Below are 21673 nucleotides of genomic sequence, written 5' to 3'. Positions count from 1 at the left end.
CACTCCTTCCCGATCATTTCCTGTAGCTCTAGACAGTCTGGATACCCCACCCAATTTTCAGATCTGGGCTATGCTGTTGTGTCCCTCAGGGCCCTTGCACCTGCCTTTTTTTTAACCTTAGGTTTTCTTTTCCCTCTGCTTAGTGAATCTTCATTTTACTTTTGTAAACAGTTTCCTGTATTTTTTGGACTGTGTGGGTCTTTCTTTTCAAGGGCCCAACCATCCCCTCCTCATGTCTCTGTTACAGCTTTATGAGTTTATTGCCCTGATTGTCTTCTGAACAGCATGAGGGCAGAGATTGTTTCTTGTGCCTTGGTGCATAAATGCTTGTAGAATGAATGAATAGAAGACGTGAAAGTAGTCTTCACTGACAAGTAGCTGCACTGTTTGGACCCTGTGGCTTGTTCAGGTCACCAGGAGGGGTCGCTGTTGGCACTTCTTGTAACGGGGAGAGCCTAGCTGTCAGATCTTGGCTAACAGTGAGTTTCTTCCCAATATGGCAAAGTCTAATTTCAGGTTAAGTTCTTCCCCTACCCCTTCTCCCACACAATCACTTAGGAAGGGGAGAGAGACTAAGCCAGAAGGCAAAGCAGAGCCTTGGACTTTATGATGAAAGATTTTTTGTACCTGGGATACCCTGGAAATTGTAGTCTGGGAGCCCCTGACATGTGGGTCCATCCTTGGATGGAGTCACAAATGCTACCGGAGAAATTGTTGATGCTGTCTTGCTTCTTCTAGACCAGAGAAGTTGTTCTGGAACAAGCCATGGAATATTAAAGAGGGTTTTGAAAATATCACTGGCTGAGAAACAGCAACCAACACCCAGGAGCAGATTTTGTGAGGCACAAAATCACTTCGCTGCCTCTGAATGCAGCTGGGTTGGAAGGTTCATTTGGCTTCCCTTGGTAAACTGGATAGAAAAATGCACCAAAGTAGGCGAGATCTTTGTATTAACCATAATGTCAGAGAATGCATTGCCATTTGCCATGACAAACTGTGCTTTTAAGAGGAAAGCAGTTAGGCAGGAGTTGGTGCAAATAAAAAAGGGTACAGAATGTTTCAGTCCCATCCTTTAAAATTGCTATTCATTTTTTCCACTTTATTTTAATTCCAGGACATTTTTATACCTTGGTAATAAATTAACATTTCAAAAGTACTTTTACCTGCTGAGATGGTTCATTCTGCTAATATGGGTAACACTGTGGGCTCGAATAATTAGTGTAAATTGCCTTTGAATAACACAGAGCTGGGAACAACTCTAACTTGCCAGGGCTTAATGCCCCTTGCTGTACAGGATGAAGAGTCCTTAATGGGGCCTGGAAAAACAACTAATACCTACAAATCAAAGGAGAAAAGCCGTTTTTGATGCATTTGTCTGAGAGTGTGAGTTTTAAACTAAATTGTTAACACTTCCTCCCCTGCTGAGGGTCATGGATTAGCTAGGCTGGGAGATTCTTTGAGAATCTTTCACACTGACCAGGGGAGGTAGGGGGTTCCAAATACAAGTGTTTTCTTAACCCTAATCCCCACCTCCCTGACCAGGACAGCTCTGCATTTCCCTCTAATTAGGTGAAGAATTAGGAGGTGGATAAATGTGCTCGGGGATGAGGATAAAGTGATTAGTTCACTCCAGACCATGATAGCGATTCTGAGGCGCTACTTAGTTCCTTTCAAGATGATAACTTTTCTCTTTTCTACAAAAATGTATTCGAGCAAACCTCAAACATGTATTTATAAGCAATGATAATTATCTTCGGGTAAGTTTGGGACAGCATATTGACAAACGATTTTTACTCCCCTTTGCATTTATTTGCTTTTCATAAGATTTTTATCCCATAGAGGAAAATCCAGAGCAGTTTCTAATCGGACTCAAGTTTTATAATTATTTGTGCAATCTGAACACAATCTAATAACCTAACCAAAAAATAATGCATTCACATTTAAATGATCCTTTCAATGAAAGGGTGGAAAGGACACATTGCTTAGGAGCTGAGATAAAACCTTTTTGACACTTCTTCTGCATATGAATGGATACTACTGGGTATGCCTTTTTTTTTTTTTTAAGATCTTGTAGATATTCTTCACTGAAGTGTAATTTTAAATTTCAGGCTGATGAAAGCAGTTACAGAATAGCTTCAAACTTTGGTGATATTAGCAACCTTCACCCATGATGACACTCCCAGAGGTATCTAGATTTCTAAATCAGTTTCTGCACACAAAACCCACAGCCAGGTACCAAAAAGAACATATCATCTTTTACACTCCGTTCCAGAACTGCATGCATCAAATTTTCCTCTGCTTTTGCCATTTCGCTCGCTTATAGACTGAATGTGTCACCTTTTAGTCTTACCTAGTACATGTCTTTTTGTGCTATAAACATATAATGAAGATAACCTCAGGAAAAGGAAACGTGTTAGTGATAAATAACAAAGCATAATGTTCTTCTACATCTTTTCCGAGGGCGTTGGAAGGCCCCAGGCTTTTTTCCCCTTGGTTCTGTTTGAAGACCCATGAAAGGCAATGATCTAATTGTGACCTTTCAGAACAAGTTCTCCCTGTTTCACCCTTCTTGGACGTTCATCCCTGAGGATTATAAATGAGCCAGAGCAAAACAGAGGTGAAAAGTACAACTGTAGCTGTGTGCTGGGTCTCCGGGCTTAATTTTTCTTCTCTCTCTCTCTCTCTCTTTTTTTTTTTTTTTTGTAAGTTTAGGGTTTTATTTTTTTTAATCTTATACTTATTTATTGAAATATATGTTAATTTTTCCCCCTTTTAAAAAAATTGAAGTATAGTTGATGTATAGTTAGTTTCAGGTGTACAGCAGAGTGATTCAGTTATACATAAATATATACATGTATTTTTTTCAGATTCTTTTCCCTTATAGGTTATTACAAAATATTGAGTATAGTTCCCTGTGCTATACAGTAGGTCCTTGTTGGTTATTTTTTTAATATATAGTAGTGTGCATATGCTAATCCCATACTCCTAATTTATCTCTCCTTTCCCCTTTGGTAACCATAAATTTGTTTTCTGTGTCTGTGGGTCTATTTCTGTTTTGTAAATAAGTTCATTTGTATCTTTTTTTGTTCGTTTTTAGATTCCTCGTATAAGCAATATCATATGCTATTTGTCTTTCTCTCTCTGGCTTCCTTCACTTAGTATGATCCTGTCTAGGTCCCAGGCTTAATTTCTGAGTTAGTCTCAGCCCACTGGGAGTAGACCCTGCCCCTTATGGTGAATCATAATTATGGGAGGAAGACACCACACATTATTTGAAAACAACAACAACAGCAACGTCTTTTAAACTGCTGTAAGTTTTCCTTTCCATTCCTCCAAATATCACGGCTGGTTTAAGGTGTGATGCCCAATTATGCTATACAAGACAGATCACACTACATTAACCAGGATTATGTTGCCTCTTGATCTTATCAGCTTTGTTTCCTAAACTACAAAAAGATCTAACACAGCGCTGGTTAGCAGTTTGGCTTAGACAGTCTCCACAGTCATCCATCACTGTCACTGGTTAGCAAGAGGCATTAGGCACCAAGCAAGGAGGCAGGGTGCTGTGCTGATGGCTCTTCCCAAGCCAGGTCTCTCATCTCCCACCGATGTTTGTCCTTCCTCACTATTGAAACTTTCTTTTCCTTGGTGAAAAGAAATCTATACCTTCTGCCTTCTGAAATCTTAGGCAGTATGTTACACACCTCAGTTGTTTGCTTGTTTTTAAATTCTTAGCAGCTATAGATAAGACAGAGGGGGAACATAGAAGGCAAAATATACATTCCTAAGCTAAAAAGAGGGTAGAAAGTCAGATGCCTGAGGGAGAAGAGGCTAATTAGCAGATTAAATCTGACCAATACCATCTTCCGGGTTCAACATGGATACACTGTGTGCCCATAATGGGAATTCTCAGAAGAAAGATACAGTCTAGCAACTGGGATTTAGCATCTTTTTTTTTTTTTTTTTTCCCATCAACTCTGGGATTATTCCAAATTTATCCATTTCTGTTTTCTAGTCTGGCTCTTTTAAAGAGCCCTGGGAGTTAGCTAAGATATCTGGATTCTGACCCGCTGTAAATGGGAGCAGACAGCGCCTGCGCTGGGCACTTACCTGCGTTAGGCAGGTATCACGGCTGCCTCGTCGGGAGATGTGAAACAGAATGAGATTTGTAAACAGAATCCATTACCCTGTTTGTGGTCAAAATCTGATAGGATCAAGTAACTGGTCTCCCAGTAGAAATATCTACGTGTCAAGGAGTAAACTTGATAATTGTAAGAAGGAGAGAATAACAAACCAGATTAACATTTCTGTTACATAATTACAAGTTCAAGGAGTTCGGCCTCTTATCACTTTATAGTGAGTATAGAAAGTAGGAGTGATCTTCTTTAATTTGTAATTGTTTAACTGAAATGTGAGGTCCAGCGGCCTTTCTCTTACCCTTCCGGGCTGGCAGACATTGGTATGCAGAATCCGTGCGAGAAGGCACAGCACACTACCAGAGGGAGACGTGTTTGATTATTCTTTAAAACCAACTAAGAGAAGTTAATCTCATTGAACTTCTTTTTATTCAACAAAAGAGTTGGATGTTTCCAAGTCTAATGTGACTATAATGTTCATTAAATGGGCTTCTTTACACCTTTAAATGGATTAACGGCACATCTTCACAGTCTAATTATTATACATGTCATTCAAAAAAATCACAGATCTAATTCAGGGGAGGTGATAAAGGCCTTTCTTTTACAATGATGGAAAAGACACTGCAGTAAATGGGTGTGATTTTTATCTGGGCCATTTTTTTTTTTAAGGGCACATGCTGCTCCGAGGAGGTGGGAGGGGAGGATGTGGTGAACAAGCCAAGTGTTTCTGCCCTGGTAATTTGCGTTTGGAGATTTAGGAGCTGACCATGTCGGAGCTTGCCCCTTCCGGACTCACCGTGCCAGGTACCTTAGCGGTTCCTCCCACCCAAGCCTGCTCGGCTAATGACTTCAGTCTGTCCAAGACAGCTCTTAGGCAGATAAGCGATAAATTATGGACAGCCCCCTTTCAGTCTCAGGCCTTTGGGGCTTCTCTGAGTTCCTTTACCCAGACCTTTGTTGAAAGGCAGAGACACCCTCTCATCATGCCCCAAGAAATAGCAGTTCGGTTTTCACACGTACATTTCACATGTACCTTTGGGCCTGTACTTGTCTCCTTTTTTTGCTGGGGGAGCATTAAACTTGGCATAGTCTGGCAGCTCACTGGTGTCCTAAGAATGTCATAGGCCTTGCTTGGTGCAGGTGGGTACAGAATGTTCTAGAAGCCATCCAAGAGCTGCAAGGACATTTCTCTCCCTAGGGGATGGGAAGTCTAGAGGGGGAACCCTGGCACCCCACAGGGAGTGATTCAGGCCTTTTCCAGTTTAAAGCTGAAGAACGCAGAGATTTGTCTTCATTCATTCATTTTGCCAGTATTTACTGGGAAATTATTCTAGGTCAGGTGCTGGGCATAGCCTATGAGATGCAGCGCAAAGACAAACAGACACAATTCCTCCTCTCAGGGAGCATTCAGTCTAAGAGATACTGATATATAATTTTGTAAATCAAAGGAGTCCTCAAATTTTCTGGACGAGAGGGGCTTCGAGTTGACAATCTGGTTAGAAGTTGACTCTAGAGGACTTGCTTTGAGGTTGTGCCTGCCTAGAAAGCTCACACAGTTTTTATTTACATTATACCTATATGGAGTTGCTTTGTAGTGGTGGATGGAGACCTGGGGGAAGAAATGAAGCACCTAACCCCTCCCTTGGGGCCACCACGAGACACCTTCCTTGGAATCAGTCAACAACCTTTTTACCTCCTAGGGATACTGGGGAGGGATCACAGGTGAGGACGTAGGGTGTGTCTTTGGAGCATCTTCATGGCATCATGGAAGAAGCATACACTGTGTCAGGTAACCCAGGGGGAAACGCCAGCACGGCTACTTCCGGTGGTTGGCCTGTCAAGTTACTCATCTTTTTTTTTTTTTTTTTTTTTTTTTGTGGTGTGTGGGCCTCTCACTGTTGTGGCCTCTCCCGTTGCGGAGCACAGGCTCCGGACGCGCAGGCTCAGCGGCCATGGCTCATGGGCCCAGCCGCTCCGTGGCATGTGGGATCTTCCCAAACCGGGGCACGAACCCGTGTCCCCTGCATCGGCAGGCGGACTCTCAACCACTGCACCACCAGGGAAGGCCTGGTTACTCATCTTTTTAAGCCTCAGTTTTCTCCTCTGTAAATAGGGATAATTATATCCATCTTTCAGTGTCCTTGTGGGGATTTAGAAACGACACATATATAGAGGGTCTAGCACAGTGCCTGGCACATAGTAGCTGTTCAGTAAATACTAGTCCCCCGCTTCTTCCCTATCATCTGCCCCCTTCATCATCCTCCTCTTCTTCCCTGTCCCATTTTTAATTCTCACAGTGAATCGTTTTACTCTGAGTTAGGTCTTGCTTCATGAATAAAGTGTAAAGCTCAAAGCCTATCTGTACTGGGGTCTTTGCCTTCCGAAAGGAAACTCCTAAGACATTCAAAATCCTAAGGAGCAGTGGAATGATGCCCAGTGGGGTTGACATTTGGGCAGATGGACATGCCTTTGATGTGGACAGCCACAGAGCCTCATGACCACAGATTCTCACAGCCAGAGGCCCCTCTTCAGGCTCTGTGGTCTCACTCTAAGCCTGCTACCTCAAATGCCACCTTAGGCCTGGCCAGGGTCTGACTTACAACTCTGGATTATGCGCAAGGTTGGTGTGGCCCGGGCTTAGCACGTGCTGTCCCCAAGCCTGAGCTGCCCAGGCTCAAAGCTGAGATGTGACACTTTTGCTCCCATCGTTGCCCATCTTCTGGTCTCCTTTGTGTCTGGTGTTCCACAGGATATGGCAGCAATGGGTGAAGATACTCTTAGAAATGCCTGCACTGAGGCAGTAAACTCTTTCATAAATCATTTAAGATCCATGCTGTACCAACATCAATTATGAGAATTAATTGCCCCCTAAAGCATGAGGAATTGTGCTACAGAGAGTCAACATGAGCTCAGGAACAGTAAGGCTCTTCTTCCTGTCTTCTGAAGGCACGCCAGGCAGGTACCTCGATAAAGCAAACATCAGCCTTTTGTTGTGTGCTAGGTACTGTGTCCCCATTTCCAAACTAATAAATACTAAATGAGTAAACAATTTTGTTTTCTCTCTGCGCTATAAAGAGTCAGTTTTATTTGGCCAAGTAACTGCAGGGAATATCATTAAATACTTTTCCAATAGTGCTTTCTCTAAGCCAGAGTCTGCTCTTGGAGTATGCCTACAGATCAATCTAGAAAGTCAAGGTGGAAAGAGGTGGGGTGCAAACCCAACTCTCTATAAGAGGCCCCCTCAAAATTGGAACTGTCCTCACCAAGAGAGAAATCGACAGTGGAGACATGTATTGTTCACTTACCCATTTACTCACTCACTTGTCTTATTACTTTAATGATGTACCATGGAATATTAAATTTCAGGAATTCAAATGTTACCCAAACAAATACATTTTGTAAATAATAAAAAGCCAGAGAAAAATTTAATTATAAAAATCTGATTTCAGGATATTTAATAGAATTCTAATATTTTATTTTTTATGTATAGACTGTATATATGGATATAACTTTTATAGCATAAATGTGTGGTTAGATATATAAATAACCTGCATGTTACACATGAGATGATATTAACACCAAAAGTCTATACTCTTTAGCCAGATAACAGATTACTACTTCAAGATTTTTCTCTTCCAGGGCATTCTGTGAGATTCCTATTTCCATCTTAGATATACTTGATTCATAAGGTAGGAAGAGTTAAACAGCCGCATTATGTTTTAAGTTAATTTTGTCCTAGGTTTATCAGGTAATAGACAGCATGCTTTGATTTGCACTTATGCAGAGATCTGACACCAGCTTCAATGCTTGGGAGGGAAAAGGATCTTTGTTCAGGAAGTTACTTATTGGACAATTAACATGTGGAAACTATACTGAACGGTATGTGCAAATGGTAAGTTCACGTTGAATTTCCAAAGGGCGGAGGCTCATTCTTCTTATAACAAGACCGTGACAACTCTTGCTGATGGAATAAATGGGATCATTATATTTCAGTCTCCAAGTGATTATCAGAAATGAAGCTTTGTGAATTCTTTCCTAATGGGGCCACCTGTCACCCTTCCGTCTTTGTATATAATGGTATTTTGTTTCTGAAGACCTCGGCCCAAGTTTAACTCTTCCAAATGTGAGGACCATGTCCTGCTCTCCCTGTCTTGCTGTGATGAATAGATATATTTTCAGCCAGTTATCCACCTTCCACCCAACACGTGATTCTGTGCATCCAAAGTGACTATGGCAGGTATGTAAAGCGACAGCAAAGCCAGGTGTTCCACCATCATTGCTTGCCCATCAGAAGATTTGTTTGCTGAGACATCCGCAGCAGGAGGTGACTCACCTCCCTGCCCCCATTCCCCACCCCCCCAAGCCTGCTGCCAGCTGCTCTGGGCTTGTGGCAGCTGCATCAGGCTGTTGCAGACACTGAGAGCTAGCAGTAGCTCTCTGTGGCCTGAGGTCAGGTGAACTGGGCTTCCAGGACCTTACTCAGGGCCTCAGCCAGAACGCCAGCTCCACGTCTCTTCTACTGGCAGGCTGGCTGCGTACGCTCAAGGCTTTTCCTCTGAGGCTGGACAGAGGATGCAACTTGGCTCTGAGATCACTTGTGTGACCCACAGGCTCTTAGGGGTGCAGCTGTCTTGTAGATCTCTGGTGGATGATTCAAGATTTTTCTCTACCAGGGCATTCTGTGATGGCCCTATTGCCATCTTGTTTGATCTGTGAGATAAGGTAAGAAACGCTAAACAACTCACCATATTTTACATTAATTTTGTTCTGGGTTTACTAGGGAATAGACAAAATGATTTGATTTGTCCTTATTCAGAGACCCGACACCAGCTTTGGATGCTTGGGAGGGAAAAGGATCTTTGTTCAGGACAAATAACATGTGGGAAACTAACCAAACAGTATGTGTAAGTGGTAAGTTCACGCTGAATTTCCAAAGGTGAACGCCTACCTCTTCCCTTTCTCACGGGGCCAGAAGCCTGCGTTACTGGGTCCATTGATAGCTTTAAATAGTAGACTTTTTCCCAGAGCGGGTGTGGGGTGCGGTGGGGACCTCCGAGGGGTGCGGCCTGGCACAGTGTCCTTACCAGGGGTCTCCTCTCCTGGGCAGAGCTATGTGGACAGAAGACCAGGCCCACAGGAGCTGATCTGATAAAGTACTTTCATTAGGTTGTGCTTTGTGCTTAGTTCTCTGAAACAAGGAGGGGAAATCCTCAGAAGGTCTTTTTCATTTGAGTGAAAAGTGCTTTTCAGGGCTTGGGAGTCGAGACTGGGAAATAATATTTGAGTGCAAGTCCGTACAATCACAAGTGCCTGTGCGAATTTCCTTACCTCGGGAATTACAGGCCTATAGGTCCATGTGGATAGGGGCCGTAACATTATGGGGAAATATAATTTCACGGTAATTAGGACTTCTCACAACCCACTTCCTGAAAGGTTCAGGTTTGTGCTAGTGAGGCAAAATTTAATTAGTAATCAAAAGCATTCACTCCAAATATAGGAAGAATCCTCAGGACTTTCTTATATCACCCAAAGATGTCCTTGTTCCAAGCTGGACCCAGTGAAAGTGAGTCCCAGACTGACATCTTAACATATTTCACTCTCAAATTCTCTTGCAAGGGATGGTTCTTTAGAAACATCGCCAAGCCTCCTTCCCTTCCCCCAGCTGGACAGACGGTCACATCACTGCCCGAGTGGCTGAACTGAGCACTGCCATCCTCATGCAGCAGGTTGTGTGATTCTGATCACAGCCCCCCCAAATTGACACCTGTTGAAATAATATTGGAATCACTTTTGTAACTAATCGCTACCCAGACGTCGGCTCATTTAGTCTGACGATAGGACAACCCAGGAGACTCTGTTCCTGCCTGGGCTGATGCTCCTAGCCAAGTCCAGGCTTGTTGTCTATTATCTGACAAGCCCAGGACAAAATTAACACTAAATATAAGGTAATTTAATTAATTTCTCCCATCCCAACAGGCAGGTCCCAGCACCCTGGCACCCCAGGCCTTCTAGCAACCAGAGGAGCGTTGCACCCCCAGCGAGTAAACACTCAGGGTGTGCTTTCATTATTTTAAGTGGGCGATTTGCAACCAAGGATTTCTATGAAACTCCTTTGAGCACTAAAGCAAAAGTATAGTTTTTTCTTATCCTTAAGGACATGTAATAAATTGTGTGAAAATTGTTCACAGGAGAACATACCTTGTAAGAGTCAGGATTCTTCAAGGAATATGTGTGTACTTTCTGGAGAGGAGTGGGGAAAGAGAAGAGGGAGAAGTGGGGAGAGAGAGAGAGAAAGCACGCAGAAGACCCTGGTTTAAAAGGAACAATAATAATAAGACAGTCTGAAAGGGTCAAAAAAAAAAAAAAGAAAAAACAAAGAAGCTATAATAAATATAAGAAAAAATATACTTCAGAAATTGTTTTATTACAAAGACCTTCTGTGAGCCAATATTTTTAAGGGACACAAAGGCCCCTTTTATTTCCAAATTTCAACAAAGCTGACCCTTGACTTTCATCCCCAGTGAAGTGAACAGCAACCTATTTAATTATTCCTCCTGTTTTCCTGCTCTCCAATATTAAGCCAACACAAAGGACATAAAGCAACAGGTTATGAGCTTTATGAATGCAAATTGCAACTCCTCCATCTGTAAAGATGAAGTAGACAGTTGAAAAGTCTGGGTGGGAAAAATGAGGCAGCCTGTGGCTGTAAATGTGAGCAAGCTGAGCCCTTCGCTTATAGTCCATCACTGGAGGTCATGGGGGAAGGTGGGCTTTCCCCCCATGTCCGTGGAGTGGGAGAGTTTGCTGAAAGCCTGGCCCATGTTCTCACCTGGGTCTCGCAGTGATGAGGGACAGCCACGCTGAAGGCTGGCTGGGCTCGGTGCGTGTGGCTGGGGGACATGGATGTTCTCCAGGTGAAGCCGATTAGGTTAGGCATTAAAATGATAAGGAGGGGGCTTCCCTGGTGGCGCAGTGGTTGAGAGTCCGCCTGCCGATGCAGGGGACGTGGGTTCGTGCCCCGGTCCGGAAAGATCCCACGTGCCGTGGAGCGGCTAGGCCCGCGAGCCATGGCCGCTGAGCCTGCACGTCCGGAGCCTGTGCTCCGCAACGGGAGAGGCCACAACAGTGAGAGGCCTGCGTACCGCAAAAAAAGAAAAGATAAAAAAAAAAAAAGCCTGCAGACCTCATTAACAGGCAGATCAGCGGGATGGACTAAAATCATTAAATATGTTAATTTGCAGCCAGGAAATCAAAACTTGGGGAGAAGTCAGTGGCTGATGGCTTGAGGTTTCATCTTGGCTCCCTGGGTTCCCTCCTTGGGCAACCTTGGGTGCTCGAGATACCAGTTACCTTGTCTCTTTTGTGAGGGAGTTGGTGTATGTCATTTAAGTTCACCCTCATCCCATTTAGTTGATCACTCGGGACTCTAGTCCCCTTGAGCAGGTGCTTCTCAGCCAGGGACATTAGAATTACCAGGGACCTTTTCAATATCCCAGTGCCCAGACCCATCCCAGACCAATTCTGTCAAAATCTTAGGGGAACTCAGGAATCAGCATTTTTTTCAAGTTCTCTAGGTGATTATGTGGCCAAGACTGAGGACCACCAAACTCTCATTCTTTCTAAAAAATAGGAACTAGAGACACCTCACCTCCCCCCACACCCCCCAGCCACCAGCTCCCATCCTTGAGAAGCACTGGCATTTTCTTGATGGGAAGGGATCAAACAACTTGCTCCAGCTCGCACTTGGTTTCTGGACAAATAGCTCAGGAAAAAATGGAATCAGACAGATCACAGGTGTAGATAACAGCAAATGTCAGAGGCCTTAGATCTGCCTGGTCAGCTTGCTGATGGACAGAGCTGGAGAAGGCCAAGCGGGCCATGCCATGCCGAGGTGGAAGGCGTGAGCTGTTTGGAGGAATTGGAGCCCATCTTTGCTTCACAGACTGGAGCTCCCAGCCCCTAGTGAAGCACAGGCATTTCTCACCATGGTCTGTTGACTGCCCTCCAGGAGGGAGAGAAAACTGAGACCCATAAAAAAGTCAACATGAAAGGCGGGTTAGGGTAGATTACTCTTTTAGGCAAACTGCACTGCACTGCATGGACCCAAAGCTCATGTCCTCCCCAGAACCTCAGAATGTGACCTTATTCAGAATAGAGTAATTGTAGAGGTGGTTAAGATGAGGTCATCCTGGAGTAGGGTGGGGCCTTAATCCACTGTGACTAGTGTCCTTATGAGAAGATGGGGGCAGGGAGACACACGGGGATGACACCATGTGTGTTAGTTTGCTTGGGCTGCCGTACAAAATGTCATAACAGAAATTGGTTTTCTCAGGGTTCTGAAAGCTAGATGTCCAAGATCACGGTGTAGGCAGATCTGGTTTCTCGTGAAGGCTCTCTTCTTGGCTTGTGGATGGCTGCCTTCTTGCTGTGTCTTCACATGGTCATCCATTGACCTGCTACCTGTGTCCTAATGTCCTCTTTTTACAGGGACACCAGTGGCATTGGATTAGGGCCCACCCTAATGATCCCATTTTAACTTAATTACCTCGTACAGGCTCTATCTCCAAATGCAATCACATTCTGAGGTGCTGAGGTTAGGGCTTCCGCGTATGAATTGGGGTGAGGGAGACAGAATTCCGCCCATAACACAAGTGATGAGGATGGCAGAGATTGGAGCCACATGGTCTACAAGCCAAGGAATTCTAAGAATTGCTGGAAGAAGCACGGAAGGATCCTCCCCTGGAGACTTCAGAGGTTCTGCTGACACCTTGATTTCAGACTTCCAGCTTCCGGAGCTATGAGAGAATAAGTTTCTGCTGTTTTAAGCCACCTGGTTTGTGATCATTTGTTACACCAGCCCCAGGAAACGAATACAGCTTGCCTTATGCTTTTTCCTCTGAGCGTCTACGGCATGACTTAAATGTCTAGACACGGTGAGAGCTCACGCCCTCCAATCGAGCTTGTGCTGTCCCCGCAGGCTAGAGCGAGGGGCAACAGGACAGCCTGAGGAGCGGATTTCTCACCCGTTGCTACGGCTGCCGTCACTGCCACACTCCACACACCTTTCCACAGGGGAGCCTAGGGAAGGCTGGGCCAAGCTGGGAGAAGCAGGGCTAGCCCGGGGTCATGGTCAGGAGGGATGCCTCCCGTCGCGCCTCGCTTTTTACTGGGGAGTGGTCCTTTGAGCGCAGTGCTGGCCGCACATCACTCATCAGAAGTCCTGTGCGGGGTCGGCTCTCATCTTGGGACTGAGGGGTGATTGTAACAGAGGTCTGTTGCCTATTTATTGCTCTCAGCATCCAGCCCAACCTAAGCTCCTTTGCCAGAAATGACGCCTGGGACCCAGGCCCTTGTGTGGACAGAAACACTCAAGTTGGGCAGCAGCAGGCCCACACCGCTGGCATCCTGGTGAAGTGACGGGTCAGTGTGGACCTGCGTTGTCCAGTAAGTTCATTTACAAAAGGAGATTGGTGTGCTCCGCCCTCCCTTCCTCCTTCGAAGGGTCTAGCTGACTGGCTTTGGACCATACAGGCAGGTTTCTGACCATGGAAGGCCCAGAAAAGGGGAATAGGCCACAGAGACTACACGGGGAGAATGTGTAGGAAGAAGCTCCGGCTGCAAAGGACAGAGCACGACACGAACCCCAGAACCTCCAGACAGTCGAGCTCTGCTGGGGGCCGTTGAAGAAGCTGAGGCTGTGCTCACCATGGCAGAAACCTGTTGAATGGGTTTAAACAGGGAAGTGAAGACACACGAAAGCAGCTCCCGAGAGGTGCTTTGCCCACAGGAAGCCTGTGGTCCTGGGCTCTGCTTCTTGCTGGAGCCAGGCACGGGGAGGCTTTGCAGCTGCCACCTCCCCTCTGGGTCTCAGTCAAAGGACAGAGTTAGGATGCACGACCTCCAACCTTCTGTGACTTGGTCACTTTTCTCTGCAATCAGTGAAAGTAGCAGGAGCATGCATAATTTGGTTTGGTTCGTTTGTTTGTTTGCTTGCTTTTGGCTCCTAACCTTGCCAATGAGTCCAGGTGTGTAAATCAGGCCCTTGAAGCCTCTTTGAGAAGAAGGAGGACCCGAGGGGGGAGACCAGGCAGTGCTCAGCATCCATCCCCGCTGCGTAGCTGCAAGTAACGAGCACATAGAAGGCTGTGCAGACCCCAGGGCTTGTCTGAAACTCTGTTTCCAGGGGCACTGGGTTTAAGAGTGATTTTTAAATGCAGGAGAAAGGGAGAGAAGGGGCCGAGGAGAGGAAGGGACCCCAAAGTGGAGAACTGCCCCAATTAGATCAGCAAACAGCAGGCAGCCTTTCTCCCCAGCAGGAAGCACCCCAGCACACGATGAGTGACAAGAAGCCGCTGTGAGGTGCCCACTTTTTCAAAGGGAAAATGTAATATGTAAACAATCAACATCTTAACAAGCTATAAACAACCAGCCCTGACTTCTAGCAGATTTACTGATGCCTGAGTGACTAAAATTCACAACGTTTTTTCAAACCAACTCCGTTAATTTGTGGCCTGGTGTTCATTAGGGACCGCCTCCAGCTCCGCTTCCAACTTAATGATGCAGGGCTGGGTCTGAGCCCTTTTCGACCAGGGGTGCGGGCCCAGGGCAGTTCAATGTTGACTTCTTCTCTTTCTCACCACGGCTGGCCTTGTGCCTCACAGGATAGGATATGTTTGTTTTGTTTTAAAATTCTAGCGTTTCAAAAATCACCCATCATTTATCACTCATCTTAGATGAGCAATTGCAGGTCGATGCCGGTGGGATGCTTTTCCTCCTCTCTCCACCACACCCCCTACCTCCTACCCCCCAGGGAAATCAAGAAAAACAAGAGTCTACTTGTCCAGGCCCTCAGAGACTCCTCGGAATGGCTGGAATCGTCACAATAAGTGGTAGTAATAGAACCATATACAGGACCATAAATACAAACTGCTCTGTGGAGTGGCAAAAAATAATGAAGTAATTAGGTGAACTATTACCAGCACCTGTGACTGATTGGTACAAGCACGTCTGGGCTTTATTATATTATTATTTATCAGGAACAATAAGCAGATTCTGAAGTTGCAGAACTTCAGCCCTTGCACCCAGCTTCCCTCTCCAAAGGGCCCCAGTCACCCCCAGGGTGCGTGGTCCAGATGGGGGAGCTGTCTGCCCAGCCTGTGGAAACCCACGGCAGGTAAATGCGAGTCCTGCTTCACAACCCATTAGGGTTAATGCCACTTTAATTAGCAATTGATGGGCAGCCTAAGAGGTGCTATTTAATGCGCCACTTCTAGGCTAAGCATGTGTCCCACAGACAGACCCAAAACAAGAGACCATCAAGGGAATGGAGACATTCAAAGCTACTCACTACTGGCTCTAAGTGGAAATGACCGTTCGAATGCTCAAACTGCAATCTTGTACTTGGCAGGCTGCCCTTTCTCCTTGCTGGGATTTCTGCACCGAAGTGCCCAACTGCCAGTAAAAATAATAATTTGATGATGATAATAATAGTTAACGCTTATAGTATGACTATGCACCCGGCCCTGTTTTAAGCACTGTATACGAATTTATTCATTTACTCTTCACAAGACCAGTGAGGTAGATACTGTTATCATTCCCATTTTACAGATGGAGAAACTGAGGCACAGAGAAGTGAAGTGACTCATCCAAGGTCACAGAGCTAGGATTCCAAGCCAGGGAGTTTGGTGGTAAACTACACACTCTTTTTTTTTTTTTAACACATCTTTATTGGAGTATAATTGCTTTACACTGTTGTCTTATAAACTACACACTCTTAATCCTCTGTCCACTGCCACTCCTCAGTGGGTTCCTTATAGGACTATGGACCAAGGGATACCCACAGTGTGTCTGGTGGAGGCTGGGAAAGAAGGAGAGAGGTGAAGAAGTGGAAAAGACTCATGCTAAGAACCAAGGCAAGAAAATAGTTTCTCAGACTTGTCAATGGACTTAGGAGAATCCAGTGCCTTCCCTTAGCTGGAGAAGATAGACCTCCCTCCAGGTATAACCATCACACATACTGAGGCACGTGCTGGAATTCTCAGCCTCATCTAGAGAAATGTGTGATGTTGACAGAGTACATCTTTTTGTGAGAGCCTCAGATGCACTCAGGCTCCTCTTGGGTTTCCTGCCATGCAGAACCTCTCGGGGTCCACAAAATTTGACTGGCTACTTACCTTAAGGATTTAATTTTTAAGCCAATTGAGTTCATTGAGTTGCTAGCCAGGTGATTCTGTTTTGCAAGTTTCTGTCCGGTGGGAGAGTCATTTGCCATTTCTGGCAGAAGGAAGCTGAGCAGTGGACCTCGCTGGATGACCGCAGACATGTTACCCAACCTCTTTGGACCTCAACTTTCTTATCTGTAAAATGGGAATAATAACCCATCTGCCTCACAGGCTGACTGTGAGGATTCAAGGAGTTAATAAATGTTAATCACTAATTACTATTTCTATGTACAAAGGTGGGTTGTCCGTGAAGCCAGTGAAACTTAAGCTTCAGGTCCTGGTCTTGCATTCTTGTGCACCTCCTCCCCCAAAGCACTGTATCTCATCCTCATCATTTTGTCCTTTTTTTTTTTTTTTTAAATTTTGGCCGCACCGCTCGGCTTGTGGGATCTTAGTTCCCCGACCAGGGATCGAACCCATGCCTCCTGCAGTGGAAATGCAGACTCCTCACTACTGGACCACTAGGGAATTCCCTTATTTTTCTTAAAGAGGGCCCCAGCTTGTATACGCTTTGAGCCCTTCAAAACCTGGATCCACCTGGAATTATCTAGAAAAGGAAGCAGCTGATTTGGATAACTGCTGCAGTCCCACGTAATGCAAAAATGCAAGCTTCTAGGTCTTAGACATGAACACACGTGTGAAGGACCCTCCTTTGTGGATAGGGGCACAAACGTCTTTCTAAGCAGACAAGGAGCCATAGAAGATAGTATGTGCTAGGCTCATGATAGAGCGTCCCAGTCTTCCTGGGACGGCACCAGTTTTCAAACCTAAAGCACTAAGTCTCAGAAATACACTCAGTTCTGGGCAAACCGGGACGGTTGGTTACCCTCCTTGTTGAGGACAGACACATGTCACTGTTATTCACCACAGAGCTCCCAGGTAGCTGAGTGCCTGGCGCCCAGTAGGCGCCCAGTGACTCTTTGTGGAGTGAGTGGTGTGTAAACCAACCATGGTGCCTTGTGAGCTGGAGGAGGGAGAGTGCATGGTGGGCTGGGGGCGGGGGAGAAGGTAGATTGCATGGAAATCCAGTGTGAAAAACAATCCTGTGGTGGTGAAGTTGGATCAGAAAACTACCATTACTGGGAGGGCGGGCTGTGGATTGTGACGAGAGAAACCGCCCCCCCACCCCCCCGCAAATGCAGGTTGGCTGCCTAGACCAGGGATAGTTTCTGTTCACTTCTGGGTACCTGATAACAAACAGCATGTCTTCCACTGAGAATCTGCCCATCGTCATTTTCTCAGAAAATGCTCAGAAGCTGCCCCTGTGTCCTGTGTCCAGGCAAAGCCCCAAATACAAGCTGGATCTGGCAGGGGGTGGGGTCGGGGGGTGGGAAATGGAGCTGCAGGCAGGTCTGCGGCGGGCTTTGGGCATGCGGGCGAGCTGCTCAGGCCCCGATTCCACATGCTGTGTAGACTCCAATTACCCGAGGACTTAGAGATCAAACAGCCCAACTGTGCTCCACCATAAAAGAGGAGCTCAGTTTTACTGTGCGCTACACACGTCAGCCAGACTGTGCAAAACAATGCATCGCATTGATGTCCTCCTGAGCCCCAAACCTTCCTGAAATTGTCTCCTCTTATTCCAGCAACATCTCTATAAAGTGGACGGTGGAGAGAGTCAGAGATTTAAAAGGACTGCCCAGGATAGCACGGCTACCACACATGGCTTGAACCACATGCTCCTACTTTGCTAAGGACAGAGAATTTAAAAATTGTCACTGATTTGTATTTTCAGGTATATTTGAAAAGCGTAGCATTGGAAGATGAGGAAAATTATATCGGCCCTTAGCTGAGCTCTGGCATACATGCTGAGGACTTGAAAGAAAACAGGAAAGCCAGCAAAAGGCCAAGGGCCAGAGACTGGAATTTTTCAAATTTTATTTTTCTCCTTTCTCATAGTACAAACATAGTACGTCATAATTAGGATTTCTAGTGAGGCATGGCATGGCCAAAAATTAGTCTGTTTTTTTTTTCAACAATAATGTCAGTTCATAGGTAAATATTCTGGAAAATGCAATCACTTTGAACATATAAGATTAAGGAAAGCCGAAAGGTTTGGGAGAAAAAATTTTCTTTGTAGACCTCTAAATATGTCGGCAACAATGGAGATCTAAGCCCACAAATCTAATTCGTTTTTCCATATACCAGTATTTTAAAACATACTTTTAGCTTTCAGGACAAAAGCTATTTAATTAAGAATAGTGCACTAAAGTGATAAAAAAATCTCAGGATGTTTTGATAGGTGACTTCACCTGCATAACAATCAGGTTATTCATGTTTCTACTTGTTTATGGGCTTCTCTATAAATGAATGATACAGGTACCTTAAATGGATCCATGGTCCCCTTTGATGTAGAAAGTGAAAAATAAATGTTTGAGATGTAGTTGAAGCTCTATCACAACATAGGGATCAGGATTATAGCTCAAAAGGCAAAGGCAAATATCTTTTAGGCTGAGCATTCTTTACTGAAAGCATGCATTTATAATAAAAATTGACCTTAATGTTAAGAGGAAATGATCTTGCAGGGTTTTCTATTTTGGAACTAATACGCTAAATTGTTTCTCATTTGATGGTCTTAAAAAGCAGTTAATATGACTTTGAAAGCAGCATTTTTCAAGCACTGTAAACATGCTAGTGTAGAAGACTAGAGAGAAGCAAAACTGTCTCATCTGTGAGATTCCTAAATAATTTGTCTTAAATTTAGTTGTTTGCTCTCAAATATCGAATGCTCTTCCCACCATGCCACTATACCCACACATTGTTTATTTAGTGATTTTTGTGAAATGTACACCTAAATGACTCATGGTCACACTTCAAATTGTCTTGAAGATATTTAAAGCTGAAATAATGCAAGAACTCAAAGTGCTCACTTTATTTTGAATAACTTGCCACTATAAGAATAAACCTGGAGATATTTATTTTCTGCTACTAATTTTGGATCTATTAATTCTTTTACTGTAATAGCCCTCAGCTAGAAAGTTAAAAATCTGATTGTTGATAATCGTGAAATAGGATATTGTAATCCATTACAAAACGTCACTATTATGCATATGTGTAAGAATTAAGATGTCTTATGAATTAGCACCAAACGCTGGATAAAATGAGCCACCTGCCACAGAACCTTCTCCTGTGCAAATTCAGCAATGCTAAGCAGGTCCTCCGGGTTGTAGAAGTCATGGCCAGATCATGGGTTTCTGCACACAGTGACGGTTTCTGTGGGAAAAATGTAGCAGGGAATGTCATGTTACTTACCTTGCTTTATACCACAACTGTTGCAGGCAGATATTTCTCCGACTGCTTCCCAGTTTTGCTCCGGACCTAGAGAGAAACAGTTTCCCTGACTAGTTACTTCTTAGGTGTTCCTTAGGACATAGAGATTTGGGAAGATAATTTGGCATGCTGTCCTCAGTGGTCCCTCTCAGTTTAAAGCCTTAAAGATGGACAAACGTACCTTGGCTTCTCCTACAGGCTCTGAAATTCGGAGCAGTCAAACTGGCTCCAAAAACCTTTCCCGGGAAATGAGCACAGTTTCTCGTAGAGCCACTAGATGGCGCATGACAACCATTTGTGCCAGCCACCCACGGGCTTCCCATCTGTCAATAACTTCCCAAATGTGTTCTAAAACAATTCCTCAGATGTGTTGTCTAATAGCGACAACTTCGCTATTAGATTATCATCATTTCAATCTTTATATGGAAATTTAAATGGTTCTGATTTATGTTTTTTAATTAGACGAAATCTTCACTAGAAGAGACTATATCAGAAAGTGCATTTGCTATGTACCAACGTTAATAAACACTGGCCCTTAAAGCTGAATTAAGACACAAATATTAAATGTTGGGGCTTCCCTGGTGGCGCAGTGGTTAAGAATCCGCCTGCCAATGCAGGCGACACGGATTCGAGCCCTGGTCCGGGAGGATCCCACATGCCGCGGAGCAACTAAGTCTGTGTGCCACAACTACTGAGCCTGCGCTCTTGAGCCTGCAAGCCACAACTACTGAGTCAGTTTGCCACATCTACTGAAGCCCGTGAGCCTAGAGCCTGGGCTCCTCAACAAGAGAAGCTACTGCAATGAGAAGCCCACGCACCACAACGAAGAGTAGCCCCGCTCACCGCAACTAGAGAAAGCCCGCGCACAGCAACGAAGACCCAAAGCAGCCAAAATAAATAAATAAAATAAATAAATTAAAAAAAATGTTAATGTGTATCTTACCCATTTATCTACCAATGCTTCAACAAATTTTATTAAGTGAAAACTGTGTAGTAAATGTTACCTGTGCTTCTAAAATGTTGAAAGAACTTTTTTTCTTTTTTTTTTTTTGCAGTACGTGGGCCTCTCACTGTTGTGGCCTCTCCCGCTGTGGAGCACAGGCTCCGGACGCGCAGGCTCAGCGGCCATGGCTCACGGGCCCAGCCGCTCCGTGGCATGTGGGATCTTCCCGGACCGGGGAACGAACCTGTGTCCCCTGCATCGGCAGGCGGACTCTCAACCACTGCACCACCAGGGAAGCCCTGAAAGAACATTTTATTACCAGAAATCAATTAAGTATCTGAAAATAAAGACATCAATTCCATGTTTTACAGTTGGGCCACCAATATAATGTTAAAACTAAATAAGTGCTGGAATTTCAGCAGCTTCATACTGGACGTAGAATAAATCTGAAATTCAGGGACAAAAATGATCAAGTGAAGCACTTTGTAGATTATTTTCCCCCCATAGCAAAATATGACCACCCCTTTGCCTTAATAAATGTAAATGCCTATAAAGAAAATAAACTAGTAAAATATACAAGGGTCTATAGTAGGGTCAGTTTTCTCTTTTGTGTCCTTTATTACTAAGTATAGGTATGAGATAATGAGATGCTCTTAGGAATGAGTATTTTACGACATCATTTTTTTAGTCTATTTGTTGATAAGCCTTAATAATAACAGCGGCTTTATCACGGTGTTCAGAAGGGCGTGAGAAGAACTGTTCAAAAGTTAGTTCCACACCTGTGGAGATAAGCAACAAATCTCTAAGATCCTTTCCACTTTTAAGAATCAATGGTTAAAAAAAAAAAGAGGAGCATTTAAATTCTTTCACCCTTCTCAAAATAGGTGTGATATTTCTTCTAGGCCAGTCTCTACCCCAAAGAAAAGAATGGTCTCACTTTTAGAATTACTGGCTGTTTGTTTGAACTGAAGAATTAGTTGCATTTCAAAATAAAGACATGCCTAATGAAATGATTAAAACATACAGAGCATTAAATTATAAGCAGATGGGGGTGAAAGGGGGTGGGGGGAGGTGAGTTTGCTAGAGACCCGAGACCAGGAACA

Source organism: Hyperoodon ampullatus (genome assembly GCF_949752795.1).
Source record: "Hyperoodon ampullatus genome assembly, chromosome: 1".
Taxonomy (NCBI): Eukaryota; Metazoa; Chordata; class Mammalia; order Artiodactyla; family Ziphiidae; genus Hyperoodon; species Hyperoodon ampullatus.
Note: the sequence above shows the minus strand (reverse complement) of the source record.